Source organism: Solanum verrucosum, unplaced genomic scaffold, assembly GCF_900185275.1.
Source record: "Solanum verrucosum unplaced genomic scaffold, falcon-dt-bn FXZP01000280.1, whole genome shotgun sequence".
Lineage (NCBI taxonomy): Eukaryota > Viridiplantae > Streptophyta > Magnoliopsida > Solanales > Solanaceae > Solanum > Solanum verrucosum.
In genome coordinates, this window is record NW_026019982.1 from 1,563,180 (window position 1) to 1,574,402 (window position 11,223).

Below are 11,223 nucleotides of genomic sequence, written 5' to 3' on the forward strand. Positions count from 1 at the left end.
CTCTCGACACAAGAAAATCATTTTTCAGAGCAAGTTTGAAAAAAATATAGAAAATATGTTTTGTTGAAAATATTGGAGAAAGAAAAGTACTGACTAACAACAAATGATAAAAATAGCCAAAGTAAAAGTAACAACGGTATTAATAAAAATAAAGAATAAAATAATACTAGAAAAATAATACAGTAATAATAATACTGGAAGGATGAAAATAGAAGAAGTGTAAAACATATTCCTATTGAGTTGGCAAAGTGACTGAGTTCAATAGTCTCTGGTAAAAATAGCATAACCAGGGAATTACGTAGAATAACAAATATTTAGCCTATATTAGATACTATAACTATTATTTAAGAAAATTGTAATTCGCGGCTAAAGTTTCTCCAATTTTTTATATTCATTTGATTTGTATAATTCGCCTAATTTGTATATTTGTATATGCTTATCCTATCTATTTGTATACGATTTATGAGAAATTCATAATAAATTACCCTTTTTGTATATTGGCTAGCGAAATATACAAACGAAATTCTGAAAAACTCATAAATATATAAATACAGAATTTGTATATATTTACCTTATTTGTATATTTGCAAACGAAATATACAAACCACAGCCTCTATAGCTAACAGAACTATAGTTATAGAGCACATTTATCAAAATTATAGCTATAGAAGCTAGAACCTTACTATATCTATTATATTTGTCATTTCTAAAATTCTCTCTAACCAAAACTAGATTGGGCCTAAAATGAGTTCCGAGGTACCACTTGATTGGTTGGGCTTCTTAATTATAATCTATTTATAATTTGGACAAATTACAGAAATCACATACTTTAAAGATAAAATTACAATTTATCCCTTAAAAGTTTATAATTACAGAAATTTCTCATTTTCGCGCATCAGATTAATGTATCAGCGCTTATATTATTGTATCTCGTGCATCATATTAATGTATCAGCGCTTATGTTATTGTATCTCGCGCATATATCAGCACATATATAGCTCAGATACATTAATCTGATGCGCAAGATACAATAATATAAGTGTTGATACATTAATCTGATGCGCGAGATACAATAATATAAGCGTTGATACATTAATCTGATGCGCGAAAATGAGGAATTTTGGAAATTTGTAAAACTTATAGGGGATAATGGTAATAAGTAAACTAAAATGTGAGATTTTTGTAATTTTTCCATATAATTTTGCATTTGCAATTGATAGATCATAGATTTTTAAACTTTACAAATGAAATATGTGAAAATTTTATATATGACATATATTAGATTAATATTTTCAAGTTATAGCAGTTGAATAAAACTTTCAAGTTGTAAAAAAAAAATTCAGGTTGTAATATTTTATTTATAAAAAAAAAGATTTTTAAGTAATTGTAAAAATCTGTTTTGAAAAAAATAAAAAGATAAAAAATCGATTTTGAAGAAAAAAAAGAAAAAAAATGAAAATAGGTGTATTAATAAAATTTGAATTGATTGATGATAATTATTAATTAACATAAATTTAGGAGATTCAAACTAATTAGGAATATTTATTTTCCTTAATTCACTTTAATCTGTTAAAATTAATTCAAAATTCTGATTTTATCCATTTTCTTTCACGTTTCTCTCTCTTCATTTTTTTTTTCAAAATTCTTGTCACTGGCGAGTTGATCAAATTTTTTTTGTTTAAAAAATCTTGATTTTGTTTTGATGGAAGACTTCTTATCTATAGTAATTAAACATGGTGGTAGATGTGCTCCTTCAGGTTAATATTTTTTATGATTTATTGTTTGTATTTGTATATTACTGAAATGAAAAAAAAAGAACAATGAAACTGTAAATCACATTTTCTGATTTTGTTTTTATAAATCGTCACTAGATTTAAGTTGTGATTTTTTTGTATAAACAATGCATTTTGTTGATAATACGTAATAATTTTTGTGAAACTGTAGTTAATGATTTTGTTGGTACGTTTTTGTTTTTTTTGTTTTGGTTATTTTGTATACTATCAAAATCATGAATTCGTGCGAAATTGGCTTAATATATGAGTGATTTGAGTATAAATGTATATAATAGTAATAGTTTTATCGTTGAAAGTTATGAAATTTGTGAAGAAAAAAGTATGAAATTTGTTGTAACATTGTTATGAAACGGGTATTTCTATAGTCAATTTGATAATAATAGTGAGTTGGATTCGGTATGCAGATTAAAATTATAATATGGAAAACTATTTTTTTTTCTAAAAATATAAATAAAATGTATAGGTAGGAATGAATTTGGTAGTGTAAATTGAATGATATTGGTATGAATGTGTATTCACTATTGTGTAAAAAATATTAGTAAGAAGCATGAAGATTTGTATGAAAAGTGTATTAAGTTGGTATAAAATGTGAAAATTATTTTTTATATAATGTGTTTTATGGTGTGAATTATTGTAGAATGTTCTGGAATGATATTGCTATGAATAAGTATTGATGATTGTGTATAAATTTGTGTGAGAAGAATGAACTAATTGGTGTAAAAAAATATGAGTAAGAAGTATAATTATTTGTATGAAATGTGTGTTAAGTTGGTATGAAATGTGAAATGTTATTTTTTATGAAATCTATTTTATGGTATGAATTCTGGTATACTGTCTGAATGATATTTGTATGAATAAGTAATGACGAGTGTGTGTAATTTTTGTATGAGTAGAATGAAGGTATGGATTAAATTTGTATTATCTTTGGTATGAAAAGTTAATATAAATACAACATATTTATAATTGCTTTGTATTATGTAAGACTAACTGTTTTTTTTAATGAAACAGGGAAATATGTTGATTTTTAGATGGAGGTGATTATCTATGAATCTTCTAGTCTGTATAGTGGTCTAGTAAGTGTGATAACATCGTAGCTTATGATAGATGTTAATATTAATGATATAGAGATAAAATATATAGTTAGTGATCGATGTCCACCTGTTAGTATCCACAATGATGGTGGTGTGTGGGTTTTTTTAAGATCAAAAGAAATCTAATGTAGATTTCTTTACGAAACATCCATTGTGCATAACTTTGAAGAATATAGCAATGGATAATCAGGATTATGTAGTTGTTGTGGATAGGAGACATTCTGATGTTAGTAGACCACTAACTAATTTGGATTTATACTCAAATAACTCCATCCGCTTAGTAGGAATGAATTTGGGTGAAGAAATTGATGAAAATAATGATGAAGGAAATGGAGTAATCAATGACCTTTCTAATTTGTTTATAGCTGAAAATCAAATTTACAAGGATAAGGGAACACTTATGGAGGTGATGCGACATTATGGAGTTGTCGAAAAATTCAGATTTCTTGTATCTCGTTGTAGTTCTTATTAGTAATAATTTAATTGATTGTTCGTATGTGTAGTTATTTTTGTATGAATTGGTATAAAAGTTTTTGATGGATCTTTTTTGTTTTCTGAAAACTTTATCACCTGCAGTGTCCTTCTGAGAATTGTTCCTAGTTGATGAATTCATCATGTTTGAATCAATCGGGTCTATTCAAAATCAGAAAATACTGTGCGGATCACACTTGTTCCATTAGAGATAAAGTGTATGCAAGGCGTCAGGGAATCACTGACGTTGTAGCAGTTTTGATAATGGATAAATTTATTGATCCAGCAACTGTATACACTCCGAAAGTTATAGCGGAAAACATGTTGAAAGTACATGATATTTCGCTGACATACATGCAGTCCTGGCAAGCTAAACAAAAGGCAAGAAAATTGGTGCCTGGAGATCCGGCCAAGTCATATGCTAAACTACCAGATTTTTATTCGAACTAATTTTTGTATTTTATTTTATGAACTGAATTGGTATGAATTTTAGCAATGCAACAATTTGGTAGTCATTTGGCATGCAATTTGTTTACAGATTGGTATCCATTATCCATTTGATTTCCATTGTGTATCCAATTGATATCCATGCTACGTCCAAACTGAATCCAATTGATACCAGTTTGTATCCAGTTAATATATTGTTGTGTTGTGATATTCAGATATCAAATTGTAAAAATAATTGCAACAATGGAAAAACTTTCATGTTATCTATACATATTGGAGCAGACCTATCTTGGTTCTGTTTTAAAATTTGAAAGAAATGAAGGTGATAGCTTCTTATATGCATTTGTTGCATTAGAAGCATGTATTAAAGGTTGGGAGTATTATAGGTCAGTTGTAGTGGTTGATGGGGCAGCCTTAAGAGGCGCATATGGTGGTACAATGTTGACTGCAAGCACTATGGATCCAGAAGGCATTATTTGAATCTTTTATATTTATATGCAAGAATAATTATGATATAAGGTGTGTTTTCAAACTGTGTGATTTTTTTTTTAAATAATGCATCAGGTCACATACTTCCACTTACTTATGCGATAGTGGATTCTGAGAATGATGCATCGTGAACCTGGTTCTTTGAACAATTTAGGAAAGCATATGGAGAAAGGAAAAACATGTGTTTTATGTCAGATAGAAACGAGAGAGCATATGAAAAGGAATTGCAAGAGTATATCCTGGATTGGAACATTATGCTTGCATATGACACTTATGTTGTAATGTTTTGAAGAACTTTCATAGGAATAGTTAAGATTTGAAGAAGGTTTTTTTTACCATGGCAAAGACTTATAATATACAACAATTTGAGGCGATTATGCAAAGAATAGACCAAATAGATCTAAGAATAAGAGGTTATTTATTCCATATCGAGTATAGCAAATGATCAAGGGATTATTCAAAATGTAAGCGAATATGGATCATGACTTCAAACATAGCCAAATCTTTAAATAATGTTAACAGGATAGCAAGGAGGTTGCCAATGATTTCACTTCTCGAATTTATGTGCATAACAGTTCAAACATGGATTCATAAGCACAACTAGGAGGCTACAAAAACTAGATCAGAGGTGACAAAAAAATAGTATCTTAAGCTCCAGAAAAGTATTGCTTTGTCTACCAGTATGAGGGTATGATTTTTCCTTTATTCATTTATATACAAAGGTATTCATGTATGCAATTTGTATTATTAGTAAATGAATTTAGTATAAACTGCCAACTAGCATGAACAGTACATTATACAAGTAGCTGGAATTAATTGGATATCCATTTTGTATATATAGTTGAAACTGTAACACCCCAGAAATTTTTTGAACTAAGACTCAAATCCTTATTTGTAATGAGTGAGATTTTTGCAAGGAATTTAAAATTTCTTGAGTGGTAAGGTCATTAGACGTAGCACCTTGAGTTCCAAAAAGAATCGAATTGGAAATAGCAAAATCTGAAATTTTGCAAGTTAAGCTAAGTATGAGTTATGGATCGACTTCAAACTACCATAACTCCTATATCAGGATGATTTAGGTGTGCTACGAGATACCTTAGGAAAGGTCTTCAAATTATCTTTCCAACGCCACCGAGTTCGCTCAATTCCGAGCTCTAAGTAAGAAGTTATGACGGATTTACTAACGTCACCCAAACCTGGCAGCAGTTCCGCGATAGCTCCGCGACGCGGAGCCAGCACGGACCTCACTGCCTGGTGAAAGATCTTTCCGACTCCCAGCTTGTTTTAATTGTTTTTTAGGGGTATTTTAGTCCTAAAAACCCTTAGGAGGTCATCTAAATAGCCCTAAACGTGTAGAAAATCAGTTTTCTTAAATCTTAACCCTCTCCTTCACTCCAAAGATTCTACGCTCAAGAAATTGAAGAAAAAACTAAGGCTAGAGTTCTTCTTCAAAGGTTTTCTTTCAAGTTTCTTCAAGAGGATAATTCTTTCAGGTATGTAAGCTTCCATAGTGTTGGGTTTGTTCACCCACACGCCAATCATGTTAATTTAGGCGTTAAGTTCATTCTAGAAGTTGAAAGTATAATGTTCTTGAAATTGACTTTAGTTCTTGAGTTTAGATCAGATTGTTGAGTTCTTGATGAAATCATGTCGATTTTAGAGTTGTATATGAATAGGTTCTTGTGTTAATGTGCTGGGTATCTAAATCTAAAGAGGGATTGAGAAAAATAATCAAATTTAGGCGAATTGGGTTAGAAAATGAAGAAGGACAAAAGTCGGGTGAATCTGGCAACCAAGTCCGCGTCGCGGACCTGCCTCCCCATTTCACAAAGTTTTTCTTTGCATCGCTGAGAGGTCACGGACCTCTCTGCCTCAAAAGTTAATTCGCGACCAATATTTTAATTCATCTTTGCGTCGCGGACTTGTTTCCAAACAGTGATTTCTTGATTATTTTTCATGTTTATCTATCTAAAAACACTCTTACACATCACGAGATCATTCCTATCACAAATCACAACCTTAAATTCATAAATCACATTCAAGGTGGAGTTGAGAGTCAAGTCTTGAGAGTTCTCTCAAACATTTGTGGAGAAAGTCCATTTGAGTCCTTTGAGGAGTCTTCTAAAAATTCTAATAACTTGTTTCAAGACTCGAGCAAGTGAGTAGGAGTGAGGAGAATGTATTCATGAGTCTACTTTATCATTACAAGATCCTTCATATCATGAACCATAACTCTTGAATTCATAATTCACATTCAAGAGAGACTTAAGAGTAGAGTTTAAGAAAGTCTTTGAGTTCAATTGTGAATCCTTTGAGATCAACTATTGATTTGAACTAAGTTTTGAGGAAGTAAGTAAGAGAATGAGAAGAGTTGTATACGCGAGTTCCATATTGATATTTTGACCCTTGAGTCGAGTCGTTCATGCCTATAACTTCCGCATGAACTCCATCAGTTTAGAATCTTTGAAAGGAGTAGTATCTTTATGTCCTAAGTCTTGAGTATCGAGTTCCAAAGCCTTGTGAGATTATAGTCCTAATCATGGGACTATTACCTATTACCCATGAAGTCCATGAGTTGAGTTGTTCATGCCCATAATTCCACATGAACATTATAAGTCAAACAATGTTGAGATGAGAAGTATCTTTGAGTCCTTGAATTGAGTAGTTCATGCTCATAATTCCACATGAACTCTCTGAGTTGAGCATTCTTGAAATTAGTAGTATCATTGAAGTTCTTGAGTTCCAAGTATTTGAGTCTATCTATGGTTATTGAAAACCTTGCATTGAGTCGTTCAAGTCCATAATTTGGCATGAACCATATGTTTAAGAAGTCTTTTACAAATGTTTAAACTTTATTTTAAGACTTAAGCATTGTTTAAGTTGAGTAAAGAGTAGAGTTCATTTTCTTTAAAATGATATATGGGAACTAAGTATTCCCAAGAGTAAATGTTTTCACATTTAAGATGGAGGAAACTGAGATTTCCAAAAGAGTTTTGAGCAACAAAGGGAACATCGATTCCAAGAGAGCTTTTAAGCTAAGTTTTTGAGTAATTATCTCAAACTAAAGAAAGAATTTTATTTTTCCAAATATATGAGCTAAGTATATTTTAGGAGTAGTATTAAGCACCGATATGGGGGCAAGTTTGAGTTCAGATAACTCACGTCTCCATAAACCATGTAGTCATCATGGGTAGTAAAGGATCATACTTTTTAGATGACTCCTTAAGATGCTTTTAGAATAGACTAGTGGATCCACTTAGTGAGTTAGGTTCTATACCCCCAGCAAGGTATAGGACGGTCATTGGTAGCGTGAGGTAAAATGTTGTATCACCACTTAGGCTAGTAGTGGTAGTTGTCGGTTAGAGAATCTCCCACAAAAACTATATTACTTTATTATATAAGTGAGGTTGAGTTTGTTATTGCATTTTCTTGATAAAATGGTCAAAAATCCCTCCAACCTATGATCGGATTTCCAATTACACGCTCATACTTTACGGGGGTACTATTACTCCCTGAACTATTTTATAAGGAAATAAATTTCACCCTAAAATGACATAGTCACTCATGTGTATTGTGGTGTAACACACGCACACGCCACGTCAGCATCATGTCAATGCCACCTAATAAATATAATAAATGAATTATTTTTCCTACTTTTTTTTAAAATTATTATATGCCCCATTAGAAACCCTCCATTGTCATTAAGAACATCACCATTATCAAACTCACTTCTCATCCATTGACATTCCGGCAAGAGAAAAGACGATAATTTTTTTCGGACGAGTAAAAGTTTCTATGACCAATATCTTTATCTTATTCCCCACAGGTTCTCTCAAAGATCATTGCTACACATTTTACTCATATTGGGGGATTATGAAGAGATAAATCAAAAGTAGTATATAGGCATGCCATAAATTTTGAACTCAATTTCTTTCTTTTCTTAATGTTGGTGAAAGTAGCAAACCAAATTAAAACAATGAAATTAATCCAATTGAAAAAAATTATGATCCAATTGAATTTTTTATGCCCCATTTCTTAAATACCCCAATTTGTAGTTAAATTCAAGAATGTGAAATTATAATTAACGTTTGAGAGAAGAGCTTGTGAAGGTGTTGGAAATTGAAAATTCTATGTTTGTTTGAAATGGGTTTCGGTAAAAAAAATTGATTTTTGAGTTCTTTATTTTATTACTTTAATTTGGGAGTAATAACTAAATTTGTTTAAAGGTTCTTTGATTATGTAAGAGACAGTTAATATGTAGAATTCCTGAAGAAATTTGTAGACATTTGTGCTGAAAAATAAAAATAAAGCAAAAGTGTGAAAAAGAAGAAGAGGTGTAGGGTAAATGTGAAGAAGAAGAAGTGTGGGGCGGTTGGGGTGGGGTGGGGGAGATTATTTTAATTTAATTAGAAAGAGAAAGGAAATAAAATAAAATTATGAAATAAACATAAAAGCAGCCCTATTTATTCTCTTTTGTGAAATACACTTTCTCAGCCAACTCAACATTAAGTGGGTAGTTGAGAATTTGGTAATAGATTGGGGGGGGGGGGGGGGGCATTTCACCATTTTCTCCATTTTCTTTAACGAACTAAGTTATCTTTACTGTTTTATAAAGCTTTCCATATATTGCATGTGTATGGTTGCTTTATATTGAGTTGAGTACCCAGAGTCGAATATCATATCTTTGAGTTGAGTATCTTATCTTTGAGTTGAGTATCTTATCCTTGAGTACTTCTGAGTTGAGTAAGTTTGAGTAGTTTTGAGTATCCTTGAGTATTCCTTGAGTCGAGTAAGTTTGAGAAGAGGTAAGTATGTTTCCTTTTTATCAATTTTCAAACTTATGTTTATGTTTTATAATTCCCCTTACATACTCGTACATTCCACGTACTAAGCCATTTGGCCTGCGCCTTTTCATGATCAGACACAGGTATTCGGGATCATCAACAGGAGATTCGTTGATACATCCGGGTGTTCGAGTTAGCTATGGTGAGCCTCCTTATTTCTGAAGGATTTCATTTACTTTTCAGTTTATTCAGGATGTCGTGGGTATTGTCCCAACTTCCATCTTTATCAATTAGAGGCTTCATAGAAAGTTAGTATAGTTGAGAAGTTTGTATTATTCATCTATTTTATTAAATGTTTTAAAGACTTAAGTTGTCTATTTTATGGAAAGTTGAATATATTATTTTTATTCTAAGTTGTTCATTTGAGTTAAAGTTTCGAAAAGTTGAGTTTATTGAATTCTATTCAGTTTTAAGCTTTTGCATGCTTAAGTTAGTCTTCCACTTGTAGTCAGTCAGGATGAGGGTTCGCTTGGGGACCATTAATGTTTCTTGAGTGATGGCCATGTCTAGGGTGTAGACTCGGGTCGTGACAAACTTGGTATCAGAGCCCAGAGTTTAAGTGTCCTATGGTGTCTATGAAGTTGTGTCAGTAGGTTCTCGTTTATGGTTGTGAGGCCCCCACTTCTATAAATGAAAGACTGTAGACATTTAAGAAAAGTTTCCCTTCTTTCATACTATTAATCGTGCAATAGAGCTATACCATAGAGACTTATTCTAACTCATGCGTTTCTCAGAATCATTCGACTACCCATCATACTAGAGGTTATTGAAAAGTAGAGTCAGTTCTTTGTCGATGAGTTGTTCTTAGCAAGAGTTTTGAGGAAGTCATGAGACTCCAGAGGGGCTTAAGAGAAGTCCAAGAGTACGTTAAGTGTTTAGTTTCAGAGGAATGCACCCATATTCATTTGAATCGTGCGTTTGAGCTAAAACTGAGTTGTACTCTTTTCCTTAAGCCTTGTTTCAGCTGAGATCCTTATGAGGAAGTATTTTAGAGCTTGGGTAGTATTTTCACCCTGATGGGTAACATGAGTTATGAGATCATGAGCAGTAGTAGTGAAAGAGCCCAGAGTTAGAGGAAAGTATATAGATGTTTAGTAATCTAAGTAAGGGAGATAGTGTTGTCACAAGCTATGTTACTATAGTCATGTACCTAGTAAGTTAGTAATGAGGAGTTTTCCTTTATGGATAGACTAAGAAGTGATGAGTTGTGAAGATTCCGTCATAGGAGGTAGAGTGTGTTGTAGCTAGAAAGGAGTTGGTGATGAAGTGTCATTGTGTAGGAAATAACTAAGTGTAAGTGGTGAATAGAAGAGAAAGAGTATTCATGAGGTTATAGCTCTAAGCTAGGCTTATGATTTTGAGGGAGAGCCCATAATATTCAAAGTGTAATAGAACTAATTAGGCATTGATAAATAGTGAATGAGTGAATAGTACTTATGTTGTGCAGTCGAAGGTGATAGTAATTGTAAGTATAAAGACTAAGAGGTGACGATTGACTATTTATCATAAGGTCCTAGTGGACGAGTGCTTCTGAATTTGTATCTAGTAGTTGTAAGTTAGTATAGTAAACGAGCAATCATATTAATATTCGGGTTTAGTCATAAACATTAAGCTTGAATTTGAGATGAATGTCATGATAAAAGGAATGGCAACATGAGGGTGATAATGTTAGTCTTAAGATTTGATCTAGAAGACTTGAAGAAATCGAGGTGATTAGCTGCAATAGATATGGGTGGTACAAGTGAGAGACCCTAACGTTTAGATAAGGGCAGTGAAGTGTGTCTAAGTCACAAGAGTAACAAGAGCATTAAGAGGTGTGCCGAGATAGTACGTTACCAGATGAGGTTCCAATTAAGTTATAAGTTTCCATGTGTGCCTAGATAGCATAATCGAGTTGTCAATGTGGAATAGGTCCATAGCCTTCAAGTGTTAGCTTTAGACCTAAGGAAGAGATAATAAGATGAGAAATCAGGTCAAGTGTTGAGAATTTCTAAGGAGCTGGATAGTAGGAGTTCATGAAGTTGTTAGAGTACTAAGATTGAATGTGGTGGTAAAGAGTAATAGTTTGAGATGAGATTCCCTATAGAG

At 32.1% G+C, this 11,223-nt stretch overlaps 1 pseudogene; it reads left to right on the forward strand.

The window, feature by feature from the left end:
- The first annotated feature begins 2,890 nt into the window (after positions 1–2,890).
- Positions 2,891–4,282, forward strand: LOC125817685 (uncharacterized; annotated as a pseudogene).
- The last annotated feature ends 6,941 nt before the right edge of the window (positions 4,283–11,223 follow it).